At 37.8% G+C, this 13,892-nt stretch overlaps 1 protein-coding gene across 3 annotated transcripts in view; it reads left to right on the top strand.

The window, feature by feature from the left end:
- AFG2A (AFG2 AAA ATPase homolog A) overlaps positions 1-13,892 on the top strand; it is a 334,710-nt gene that overhangs the window by 43,462 nt on the left and 277,356 nt on the right. The window lies entirely within an intron of this gene.

Genomic DNA, 13,892 nt, shown 5'->3' with positions numbered 1-13,892 from the left:
CCCAGTCCCCCCCCGCAATGGTAACATCTTACAAAACTATAATACAGTATCACAAGCAGGATATTGATAGAATCATCGATCTTTTGCAGATTTCCCCAGTGTTGCCTGTACTCATTTATGTTTTCGTGTGTGTCTGTGTCTGTGTATTTAGTTCTGTGCAGTTTTATTACATGTAATGTTTTGTGTATCCATCACCAGAATCGAGATACTGAGGATTTCCATCACCACAGTGATCCCTTGCTTTGCCCTTTCATAACTACACCCACCTTGTTCCTGCATCCGTTTCTAAAATTCTGTCATTTCAGAAGTGTTATATAAATGGAATTATACATTATGCAATTGTTTGGGATTAGTTTTTTTCGCTTACTGTAATTCCCTGGCGTTTCATGCAAGTTGTTATATATCAATAGTTTGTTCCTTTCTTTTGCTGGGTAGTATTCCATGGTATATGTGTACAATAGTTTGTTTAACCATTCACCAGTTGAAGGACATCTGGGTTGTTTCCAGTTTGGGGCTATTATGAATAAAGCTTCTGTGAACATTTTTCTACAGATATTGTGTGAATATAAGTTTTCATTTCTCTGGAACAAATGCCCAAGTGTAGTACAGTTACTGGGTTGTATACTAATTCCATGTTTCGTTTTACAAGAAAATGTCACTAGGCTAATTTTAGAACAAAAAAAAAATCTTCTAGTTAATGATACTTTCTACTAATGATGCTTGATGTTTCCTTGGGTTCTTTTACATATACTTCATCATTGACTGTCTCTGCAGAGTTTTCAGTGAGATCACCACAAGGGCAACAGAAGTTACCTTTTATGCATGGACCACCTGTTACGTCACCTGTGACACACATGGGCCTAATATTCGGGGGTGGGGGATGGCCTTATAGTTTTCTTTGAATATATTAATATTTTTAGAAAATGAACATTGAAACAAGCATTGGCAGTGTGTTCTGCATTATATTATATTGTAATATGTCAATATGTATCTTGAAGTGTCAAAAGAGAGCTGTTACTTAAACTTATTTCACCATGGACCACGTGGAGCAGAGACTTGCAGCATTTTGCAGTGTGGTAGATTGCAAAAAATGACCACGAATTCTTCCCATCACTGTGTTTGCCCTTTTGCACTGCAGTCTTGTAGCTCCTACTGTTAACGCTAGGGAGTCAAGTTTTCCATCCTTGAATCTGCACTTGGCCATGTAACTTGCTTTGGCCAGTGGAGTGTTAGCAGCCATAATGCAAGCAGGCTTGAAAGCGCTTAGGGCTTGCCTTCTCTTGCTGGTCTTTGACATTGCATTAGCTTTGTTAAGAAATCTGTACTAGCTTCCTGGAGGATGAGAGACTGTGTGAACAGAGATGAGCCCTCCTAGTTGAGATCCCCTCATTCTAGTCATCACCAATTGTCAGACATGTGATGCCATGCTAGACTATCCCACTCCGATCAAAGTTTGCCCCAACCAGGAGAAACCAGTTAACCCTCAGAATTGTCAGAAATAATAAAGTTATTTTGAGCCACTAAATTTTATGGTCATTAGCAAAAGCTAAGTGAAGCAGGCACTTGTTAGCTTCTTATAGAACACAGTTGTTTTGTAAGTTTAGGCTGGGAAATGGTACCCTGGAGATAAGAACATTCCCAAGGACCAACTGCTAGTTTAGGCTGCTTAATGTGATTTTGAATTCTTTTTGAAACATTTTCAAATTTACTACTGAAAGCTCAACTTTGGGGTTTTTCAGAAGCTCTGTAGGAGAACATGCTAATTTCGTATGAATAATTTGACAAATGGAATTATAGAATGAAGAATGATTGATGTTGGATTAGTAGAAACTTCACGTCTTTGGAACTTATGGTCTAAAGTTCGGGGACATTGATTGGTATGAATACCAATATTGGTATGAATATTTGCAGTATTTATCTATATTTTATTGGGTACCATAACATAATATAATGGGTCAGGTAGATACCTAATCATCAAATGCCTCATGTGAAAATTTCAGGGGATAGGGTTATAACCAACTGCGCCATCCCGAAACATTTTAGTGATTAAAAAAGTTTAGGAGCTAAAGAAACCTACAGTCGGCTTTTAAACTTAAAGTTATTGCCAATGAAGAATGTGTTTAAACAGTGGCTGTCCACTCTTAGAACTGCTGAACTGATTTATTCATCACAGGAACTGGTACTAAAACTGCATTTTTAATTGCTCTAATGAAAGAGTTTTTTCTTTATTTTCTTTTGATACAGTATTTACAATCCATGGACTTGTGCCATTTTTCATTTGGCGTTTTATTATTTGGTCTAAGGCCATGGTGTACTATGATGTCACTCATGAGCTCCAAAGTGATTAGCCTTGGTCAGAGTACTTTCTTACATTGCTTTTCATGCTCACTTCAGATTGTAAAAATTTTCCTGAGAAGTCGACATGTCTATAATTGGATTCCTAAAGTTCACTCTTCTGATTTCTGGCTATTACACCTACAAAAATATCTCCAAATTATTTCTGCAGAAGATTTAATACTTATTTTGCTATAGAAAACCTGTTTCAAGTAACTAGTTAATTGCAGGCTTTTTTTAATAGCAAAGTGAGCATTCATCTTTTGAGAAAAGATTTTAGTGTGTGAAATTAAACCTTCTAAATCACACTTGCTAAAGTTTGAAAGAAATGTCTTAAGGTTGGAATGTTGCCAATTATAATATAGTGCATTATTAATTTCAGGAGACCACAAGTGTTAGCCACTTACTTAAATGTAATGTTTCCTTTTTTTGGACTTTCTGAATTGGTGATTATACCAATTGGTGTGTTAAAAGTCAAATGTAATTTACAATTAATCAGTGATGAAAGTCAAATATATTTCTTTACTTGAGGAATCCTTAGAATCATTGAATATGCTAATATACATTGTAAAATTTCAGTTTTTCACCCAGAGATAACTGTTAATATTTTGTCACAGTTCCAATAGATTTTTTAGAATTTTATAGATTTTCTTCTGTGCATATAGGTATTTTAATATAGTTAATCTTAGGATATATATAGTTTTATGTTCTGCTTTTTTCATTTAAAGTTATATGATAAATGTTTTACTCTAAAATTTCTTGGCGAACATCTTTTTATTGACAGCATAATAGACTATTATGTTGATAAACTGTAGTTGTTTTATCTTTCTTCCATTCTCAAATATTTAGGGTTTTTTCTATTTTTCTCTCAAATAAACATATTTGTGTCCAAATCTTTGCATTTTTGATTTTGATGAAGTGGAATTACCAGACTAAAATATGTGATTTTTAAAGTTTGTGACAAATATTGTTTTCTTTTTTTTTCCCCCAGAAAGGTTGTTCTAATTTTTAATCATGTGATAAAAATGTAAAATTGCAAAGAGCTTAAGCAAAATCTCATTTTATTTTCACTTTAGTCCTTTTCTCTTTTTACTTGCCACTAGATTCTTTTCTTCACTGAAAAGTTCTTTATTACAAGGAATAATATTGGATAAGTTTTAGATGAATAGAGATTTAAAAAGAAAATGAAAGGTAGCTATCAGTTATGTCTCTTCTCCTCCCTATAAAAATGTTAAATTTTTAGATCAAGGGTATACCTGGATGGCTTTTTTTTTTTTTTTTTTTAAACATCTTTATTGAAGTATAATTGCTTTACAATGGTGTGTTAGCTTCTGCTTTATAACAAAGTGAATCAGTTATACATATACATATGTTCCCATATCTCTTCCCTCTTGCATCTCCCTCCCTCCCACCCTCCCTATCCCACCCCTCTAGGTGGTCACAAAGCACCAAGCTGATCTCCCTGTGCTATGCGGCTGCTTCCCACTAGCTATCTATTTTACATTTGGTAGTGTATATATGTCCATGACACTCTCTCACCCTGTCACATCTCACCCCTCCCCCTCCCCATATCCTCAAGTCCATTCTCTAGTAGGTCTGTGTCTTTATTCCCATCTTGCCACTAGGTTCTTCATGACCTTTTTTTTTTTTTTCCTTAGATTCCATATATATGTGTTAGCATACTGTATTTCTTTTTCTCTTTCTGACTTACTTCACTCTGTATGACAGACTCTAAATCCATCCACCTCATTACAAACACCTCCATTTCATTTCTTTTTATGGCTGAGTAGTATTCCATTGTATATATGTGCCACATCTTCTTTATCCATTCATCCGATGATGGACACCTAGGTTGCTTCCATGTCCTGGCTATTGTAAACAGAGCTGCAATGAATATTTTGGTACGTGACTCTTTCTGAATTATGGTTTTCTCAGGGTATATGCCCAGTAGTGGGATTGCTGGGTCGTATGGTAGTTCTATTTTTAGTTTTTTAAGGAACCTCCATACTGTTCTCCATAGTGGCTGTATCAATTTACATTCCCACCAACAGTGCAAGAGTGTTCCCTTTTCTCCACACCCTCTCCAGCATTTATTGTTTGTAGATTTTTTGATGATGGCCATTCTGACCGGTGTGAGATGATACCTCATTGTAGTTTTGATTTGCATTTCTCTAATGATTAATGATGTTGAGCATTCTTTCATGTGTCTGTTGGCAATCTGTATATCTTCCTTGGAGAAATGTCTATTTAGGTCTTCTGCCCATTTTTGGATTGGGTTGTTTGTTTTTTTGTTATTGAGCTGCATGAGCTGCTTGTAAATCTTGGAGATTAATCCTTTGTCAGTTGCTTCATTTGCAAATATTTTCTCCCATTCTGAGGGTGGTCTTTTGGTCTTGTTTATGGTTTCCTTTGCTGTGCAAAAGCTTTTAAGTTTCATTAGGTCCCATTTGTTTATTTGTGTTTTTATTTCCATTTCTCTAGGACCTGGGTCAAAAAGGATCTTGCTGTGATTTATGTCATAGAGTGTTCTGCCTGTGTTTTCCTCTAAGAGTTTGATAGTGTCTGGCCTTACACTTAGGTCTTTAATCCATTTTGAGTTTATTTTTGTGTATGGTGTCAGGGAGTGTTCTAATTTCATACTTTTACATGTACCTGTCCAATTTTCCCAGCACCACTTATTGAAGAGGCTGTCTTTTCTCCACTGTATATGCTTGCCTCCTTTATCAAAGATAAGGTGACCATATGTGCGTGGGCTTATCTCTGGGCTTTCTATCCTGTTCCATTGATCTATATTTCTGTTTTTGTGCCAGTACCAAACTGTCTTGATTACTGTAGCTTTGTAATATAGTCTGAAGTCAGGGAGCCTGATTCCTCCAGCTCCATTTTTCGTTCTCAAGATTGCTTTGGCTATTCGGGGTCTTTTGTGTTTCCATACAAATTGTGAAATTTTTTGTTCTAGTTCTGTGAAAAATGCCAGTGGTAGTTTGATAGGGATTGCATTGAATCTGTAGATTGCTTTGGGTAGCAGAGTCATTTTCACAATGTTGATTCTTCCAATCCAAGAACATGGTATATCTCTCCATCTATTTGTATCATCTTTAATTTCTTTCATCAGTGTCCTATAATTTTCTGCATACAGGTCTTTTGTCTCCTTAGGTAGGTTTATTCCTAGATATTTTATTCTTTTTGTTGCAATGGTAAACGGGAGTGTTTTCTTAATTTCACTTTCAGATTTTTCATCATTAGTATACAGGAATGCAAGAGATTTCTGTGCATTAATTTTGTATCCTGCTACTTTACCAAATTCATTGATTAGCTCTAGTAGTTTTCTGGTAGCATCTTTTGGATTCTCTATGTATAGTATCATGTCATCTGCAAACAGTGACAGCTTTACTTCTTCTTTTCCGATTTGGATTCCTTTTATTTCTTTTTCTTCTCTGATTGCTGTGGCTAACACTTCCAAAACTACGTTGAATAATAGTGGTGAGAGTGGGCAACCTTGTCTTGTTCCTGATCTTAGTGGAAATGGTTTCAGTTTTTCACCATTGAGGACAATGTTGGCTGTAGGTTTGTCATATACGGCCTTCATTATGTTGAGGAAAGTTCCCTCTATGCCTACTTTCTGCAGGACTTTTATCATAAATGGGTGTTGAATTTTGTCGAAAGCTTTCTCTGCATCTATTGAGATGATCATATGGTTTTTCTCCTTCAATTTGTTAATATGATGTATCACGTTGATTGATTTGCGTATATTGAAGAATCCTTGCATTCCTGGAATAAACCCCACTTGATCATGGTGTATAATCCTTTTAATGTGCTGTTGGATTCTGTTTGCTAGTATTTTGTTGAGGATTTTTGCATCTATGTTCATCAGTGATATTGGCCTGTAGTTTTCTTTCTTTGTGACATCTTTGCCTGGTTTTGGTATCAGGGTGATGGTGGCCTCGTAGAATGAGTTGGGGAGTGTTCCTCCCTCTGCTATATTTTGGAAGAGTTTGAGAAGGATAGGTGTTAGCTCTTCTCTAAATGTTTGATAGAATTCGCCTGTGAAGCCATCTGGTCCTGGGCTTTTGTGTGTTGGAAGATTTTTAATCACAGTTTCAATTTCAGTGCTTGTGATTGGTCTGTTCATATTTTCTATTTCTTCCTGGTTCAGTCTTGGCAGGTTGTGCATTTCTAAGAATCTGTCCATTTCTTCCAGGTTGTCCATTTTATTGGCATAGAGTTGCTTGTAGTAATCTCTCATGATCGTTTGTATTTCTGCAGTGTCAGTGGTTACTTCTCCTTTTTCATTTCTAATTCTATTAATTTGAGTCTTCTCCCTTTTTCTCTTGATGAGTCTGGCTAATGGTTTATCAATTTTGTTTATCTTCTCAAAGAACCAGCTTTTAGTTTCATTGATTTTTGCTATTGTTTCCTTCATTTCTTTTTCATTTATTTCTGATCTGATCTTTATGATTTCTTTCCTTCTGCTAGCTTTGGGGTTTTTTTGTTCTTCTTTCTCTAATTGCTTTAGGTGCAAGGTTAGGTTGTTTATTCGAGATGTTTTCTGTTTCTTGATGTAGGCTTGTATTGCTATAAACTTCCCTCTTAGAACTGCTTTTGCTGCATCCCGTAGGTTTTGGATCGTCGTGTCTCCATTGTCATTTGTCTCTAGGTATTTTTTGATTTCCCCTTTGATTTCTTCAGTGATCACTTCGTTATTAAGTAGTGTATTGTGTAGCCTCCATGTGTTTGTATTTCTTACAGATCTTTTCCTGTAATTGATATCTAGTCTCATAGCGTTGTGGTCGGAAAAGATACTTGATACGATTTCAATTTTTTAAAATTTACCAAGGCTTGATTTGTGACCCAAGATATGATCTATCCTGGAGAATGTTCCATGAGCACTTGAGAAAAATGTGTATTCTGTTGTTTTTGGGTGGAATGTCCTATAAATATCAATTAAGTCCATCTTGTTTAATGTATCATTTAAAGCTTGTGTTTCCTTATTTATTTTCATTTTGGATGATCTGTCCATTGGTGAAAGTGGGGTGTTAAAGTCCCCTACTATGATTGTGTTACTGTCGATTTCCCCTTTTATGGCTGTTAGTATTTGCCTTATGTATTGAGGTGCTCCTATGTTGGGTGCATAAATATTTACAATTGTTATACCTTCCTCTTGGATCGATCCCTTGATCATTATATAGTGTCCTTCTTTGTCTCTTGTAATAGTCTTTATTTTAAAGTCTATTTTGTCTGATATGAGAATTGCTACTCCAGCTTTCTTTTGATTTCCATTTGCATGGAATATCTTTTTCCATCCCCTCACTTTCAGTCTGTATGTGTCTCTCGGTCTGAAGTGGGTCTCTTGTAGACAGCATATATATGGGTCTTGTTTTTGTATCCATTCAGCCAGTCTGTGTCTTTTGGTGGGAGCATTTAATCCATTTACATTTAAGGTAATTATCGATATGTATGTTCCTATTCCCATTTTCTTAAGTGTTTTGGGTTTGTTATTGTAGGTGTTTTCCTTCTCTTGTGTTTCTTGCCTAGAGAAGTTCCTTTAGCATTTGTTGTAAAGCTGGTTTGGTGGTGCTGAACTCTCTCAGCTTTTGCTTGTCTGTAAAGGTTTTAATTTCTCCATCAAATCTGAATGAGATCCTTGCTGGGTAGAGTAATCTTGGTTGTAGGTTTTTCTCCTTCATCACTTTAAGTATATCCTGCCACTCCCTTCTGGCTTGTAGAGTTTCTGCTGAAAGATCAGCTGTTAACCTTATGGGGATGCCCTTGTGTGTTATTTGTTGTTTTTCCCTTGCTGCTTTTAATATGTTTTCTTTATATTTAATTTTTGATAGTTTGATTAATATGTGTCTTGGTGTGTTTCTCCTTGGATTTATCCTGTATGGGACTGTCTGTGCTTCCAGGACTTGATTAACTATTTCCTTTCCCATATTAGGGAAGTTTTCAACTATAATCTCTTCAAATATTTTCTCAGTCCCTTTCTTTTTCTCTTCTTCTTCTGGGACCCCTATAATTCGAATGTTGGTGCGTTTAATGTTGTCCCAGAGGTCTCTGAGACTGTCCTCAGTTCTTTTCATTCTTTTTTCTTTATTCTGGTCTGCAGTAGTTATTTCCACCATTTTATCTTCCAGGTCACTTATCCGTTCTTCTGCCTCAGTTATTCTGCTATTGATCCCATCTAGAGTATTTTTAATTTCATTTATTGTGCTTTTCATCGTTGCTTGGTTCCTCTTTAGTTCTTCTACGTCCTTGTTAAATGTTTCTTGCATTTTGTCTATTCTATTTCCAAGATTTTGGATCATCCTTACTATCATTATTCTGAATTCTTTTTCAGGTAGACTGCCTATTTCCTCTTCATTTGTTAGGTCTGGTGTGTTTTGACCCTGCTCCTTCATCTGCTGTGTGTTTTTCTGTCGTCTCATTTTGCTTATCTTACTGTGTTTGGGGTCTCCTTTTCACAGGCTGTAGGTTCGTAGTTCCCGTTGTTTTTGGTATCTATCCCCAGTGGCTAAGGTTGGTTCAGTGGGTTGTGTAGGTTTCCTGGTGGAGGGAACTAGTGCCTGTGTTCTGGTGGATGAGGCTGGATGTTGTCTTTCTGGTAGGCTCGTCCACGTCTGGTGGTGTGTTTTGGGGTGTCTGTGGCCTTATTCTGATTTTAGGCAGCCTCTCTGTTAATGGATGGGGCTGTGTTCCTGTCTTGCTAGTTGTTTGGCATAGGGTGTCCAGCACTGTAGCTTGCTGGTCGTTGAGTGAAGCTGGGTCTTGATGTTGAGATGGAGATCTCTGAGAGATTTTCGCCGTTTGGTAGTACGTGAAGCTGGGAGGTCTCTTGTGGACCAGTGTCCTGAAGTTGGCTCTCCCACCTCAGAGGCACAGCCCTGATGCCTGGCTGGAGCACCAAGAGCCTTTCATCCACACGGCTCAGAATAAAAGGGAGAAAAAATGGAAAGAAAGAAAAAAAGAGGATAAAATAAAATAAAATAAAGCTATTATAATAAAAAATAAGAAAAAAAATTATTAAGAATAAATTTATTAAGAAAAAAATTTTTTTTTAATTTTTAAAAATAGATTTATTAATTTTTTATACTAAAAATAAGAAAAAAATTAAGAAAAAATTTATTAAGAAAAAAAATTTTTTTTAATTTTTTAAAAATAGAAAATAAGGAAAATTTATTAAGAAAACATTTAGTAGGGAAAAAAAAATTTTTTTAAGCAAAAAAAAAAAAAAACGGACGGACCTAACCCTAGGACTAACGGTGAGAGCAAAGCTATACAGACAAAATCTCACCCAGAAGCATACACATATACACTCACAAAAAAAGGAAAAGGGGAAAACTTAATATATCCTGCTCCCAAAGTCCACCTCCTAAATTTGGGATGATTCGTTGTCTATTCAGGTATTCAACAGATGCAGGCACATCAAGTTGTTTGTGGAGCTTTAATCCGCTGCTTCTGAGGCTGCTGGGAGAGATTTCCCTTTCTCTTCTTTGTTCGTATAGCCCCCGGGGTTCAGCTTTGGATTTGGACCCGCCTCTGCTTGTAGGTCCCCTGAGGGTGTCTGTTCCCTGCCCAGACAGAACGGGGTTAAAGGAGCAGCTGATTCGGGGGCTCTGGCTCAGTCAGGCTGGGGGGAGGGAGCGGTACGGAGGAGGCGGGGTGAGCCTGCGGCGGCAGAAGCTGGCGTGACGTTGCAGCAGCCTGAGGCGTGCCGTGCGCTCTCCCGGGGAAGTTGTCCCCAGATTACAGGAGCCTGGCTGTGGCGGGCTGCACAGGCTCCCGGGAGGGGCAGTGTGGAGAATGACCTGTGCTCGCCCACAGGCTTTTTGGTGGCGGCAGCAGCAGCCTTAGCGTCTCATGTCCGTCTCTGGGGTCCGCGCTGATAGCCGCGGCTCGCGCCCGTCTCTGGAGTTCGTTTAAGTGGCGCTCTGAATCCCCTCTCCTTGCACACCGCGAAACAAAGAGGCAAGAAAAAGTCTCTTGCCTCTTCGGCAGCTGCAGACTTTTTCTCGGGCACCTTCCCGGCTAGTTGTGGTGCGCTAGCCCCTTCAGGCTGTGTTCACGCAGCCACCCCCAAGTCCTCTCCCTGGGATCCAACCGAAGCCCGCGCCTCAGCTCCCAGCCCCCGCCCGCCCCGGCGGGTGAGCAGACAAGGCTCTCAGGCTGGTGAGTGCTGGTCGGCACCGCTCCTCTGTGCGGGAATCTCTCCGCTTTGCCCTCCGCACCAATGTGGCTGCGCTCTCCTCCGTGGCTCTGAAGCTTCCCCCCTCTGCTACCCGCAGTCTCTGCCCACGAAGGGGCTTCCTAGTGTGTGGAAACCTTTCCTCCTTCACAGCTCCCTCCCACTGGTGCAGGTCCCGTCCCTATTCTTTTGTCTGTGTTATTTCTTTTTTCTTTTGCCCTACCCAAGTATGTGGGGATTTTCTTGCCTTTTGGGAGGTCTGACGTCTTCTGCCAGCGTTCAGTGGGTGTTCTGTAGGAGCAGTTCCACGTGTAGATGTATTTCTCATGTATCTGTGGGGAGGAAGGTGATCTCCGCGTCTTACTCTTCCGCCATCTTGACCCTCCCTCCCCTGGATGGCTTTTAAATGAATTTGAAGTTCCGTAAGACCAGAGGTTCTTACTTTTTATTTTTATCCTTAGTACTTAGCATAGGACTAGCACATAATAGATGTCCAATCAGTATTTGTTGAATAAATGAGCAAATAACTAAAATTTTCATGAAAAAACATATTAGATGGTCAATTTCAGATATTTGAAAAATATTTTAAAAAGAGAGTGTCATCCTTCTTCTGTACCAAAGTACAATATAGGCCATTATTACCCTCATGAAACATTCTTCAGATTTTTCATATTTTATAAAGCAACTAATTTCTTTAGTGAATTTACTACTGTTAGTGAATTTAACAATTTTCGAATACAGATGCCTATAATAGAGTTAAGCTGTCTAGTCTGGAAGGATATACAGTAATCCTTTATATTTTCTGTAGAACATGTTGCTTTCTTGATCTATTAAAAATTCTCATTTTATTAAGGTAAAGAAAAAAATACAGTGCTTTTAATATTTGTATTTATATATTATTGTTGCAATAAGTCATTGTGTGTACGTCACAACCATCATTACTGATAAAAGTCATTCTTAGCCAAATATATACAAATTAATTCCATCAAGTTTATGTAATTCATATATGCATCTTAACAACCCCCTCCTCCTGGCTTTCCCTATTTTATTTTATGTAGTTTTAGGTTATCCCTTATTATTTGGAAGTAATCCATCTGTACACTTTTGATATTACCTTTGGATTGCAGTTTTCAGAATTTGGACCTTTGGTACAGAATAAGCCAAAAGCCAATTAAAAAAATAGGACTCTACTTTCACGTGAACCCACTTTTGTAAAGTGAACTGCAGCCAGAGCCTCAGGACTACCTGTATAGCCCCAAACCCGTTTGCAGTCTTGGATCCAGGTTAAACTTAGAGGTGGTTGGTGGTCAAATTGAGTGTCTACCAAATGTCATTATTTAAATAAACATTCCTCATTTACTCCCATTTTAAAAACTAGCAAACCTCTTAATTATATGAATAATCAAAAGGTTATCTGTTTCACTACGTATTCAAAATTTGCAGCTGTATTTTCATTTGGCGCTTTTTCAGATGAGACTAGAACATCAGAATGTGACAAGTGAGTTGAATTACCTAGGATGAACTCATTAGCATTACTTTTCTGGTGCAGAGATATGAGTTAAATAGTTTAATTGACCATAATTACATTTTATTCTTCTTGTACCCTCAGGATAATTAGAAGGAATTTCAGTTTCTGTTTTTTAAAAGCAGTATTGTATTCTATATTTTATTTCTTACAGACTCAGAAGATTGAGGGCTTCTATGATGCTTTACTAAATAACAGATTTTTTTTTTTTTGGAATAGATAGTACAACCTGTAGAAATTCTATTAATTCCATATTGGTCCTTTGCAAGGCTTTTGAATTTGGTTTCTTTTGATTTTGCTTCTTGTTGTCCAGACAGAAGAGTGTCTTCTATCACTTTGAAGATCCCAGTCTTCCCTGCCAACTACTCTTGTGCATTTTTATAGTTTTAAGTAATCACAATTGAACAGGAAAGCACATTTGGAAAAGTAGATTACTTTTTTTTTTAACATCTTTATTAGAGTATAATTGCTTTACAATGGTGTGTCAGTTTCTGCTTTATAACAAAGTGAATCACTTATACATATACATATATCCCCATATCTCTTCCCTCTTGCATCTCCCTCCCCGCCCCACCCTCCCTATCCCACCCCTCTAGGTGGTCACAAAGCACAGAGCTGATCTCCCTGTGCTATGCGGCTGCTTCCGACTAGCTATCTATTTTACGTTTGGTAGTGTATATATGTCCATGCCACTCTCTCACTTTGTCCCAGCTTACCCTTCCCCCTCCCCGTATCCTCAAGTCCCTTCTCTAGTAGGTCTGCATCTTTATTCCCGTCTTGCCCCTGGGTTCTTCTGACCATTTTCGTTTCTTTTTTTTTTTTTAGATTCCTTACATGTGTGTTAGCATACGGTATTTGTTTTTCTCTTTCTGCCTTACTTCACTCTGTATGACAGCCTCTAGGTCCATCCACCTCACTACAAATAACTCAGTTTTGTTCCTTTTTATGGCTGAGTAATATTCCATTGTATATATGTGCCACATCTTCTTTATCCATTCATCTGTTGATGGACACTTAGGTTGCTTCCATGTCCTGGCTATTGTAAATAGAGCTGCAGTGAACATTGTGGTACATGACTCTTTTTGAATTATGGTTTTCTCAGGGTATATGCCCAGTAGTGGGATTGCTGGGTCGTATGATAGTTCTATTTTTAGTTTTTTAAGGAACCTCCATACTGTTCTCCATAGTGGCTGTATCAATTTACATTCCCACCAACAGTGCAAGAGGGTTCCCTTTTCTCCACACCCTCTCCAGCATTTATTGTTTCTAGATTTTTTGATGATGGCCATTCTGGCCGATGTGAGAGGATATCTCATTATAGTTTTGGTTTGCATTTCTCTAATGATTAATGATGTTGAGCATCCTTTCATGTGTTTGTTGGCTATCTGTATATCTTCTTTGGAGAAATGTCTATTTAGGTCTTCTGCCCATTTTTGGATTGGGTTGTTTGTTTTTTTGATATTGAGCTGCATGAGTTGCTTGTATATTTTGGAGATTAATCCTTTGTCAGTTGCTTCATTTGCAAATATTTTCTCCCATTCTGAGGGTTGTCTTTTGGTCTTGTTTATGGTTTCCTTTGCTGTGCAAAAGCTTTTAAGTTTCATTAGGTCCCATTGGTTTATTTTTGTTTTTATTTCCATTTCTCTAGGACCTGGGTCAGAAAGGATCTTGCTGTGATTTATGTCATACAGTGTTCTGCCTATGTTTTCCTCTAAGAGTTTGATGGTGTCCGGTCTTACATTTAGGTCTCGAATCCATTTTGAGTTTAGTTTTGTGTATGGTGTTAGGGAGTGCTCTAATTTCATTCTTTTACATGTAGCTGTCCAGTTTTCCCAGCACCACTTATTGAAG

Source organism: Eubalaena glacialis, chromosome 5 (genome assembly GCF_028564815.1).
Source record: "Eubalaena glacialis isolate mEubGla1 chromosome 5, mEubGla1.1.hap2.+ XY, whole genome shotgun sequence".
Classification (NCBI taxonomy): domain Eukaryota; kingdom Metazoa; phylum Chordata; class Mammalia; order Artiodactyla; family Balaenidae; genus Eubalaena; species Eubalaena glacialis.
The sequence above is the reverse complement of the archived record's forward strand: the minus strand, read 5'-3'. Positions and strand labels throughout refer to the sequence as shown.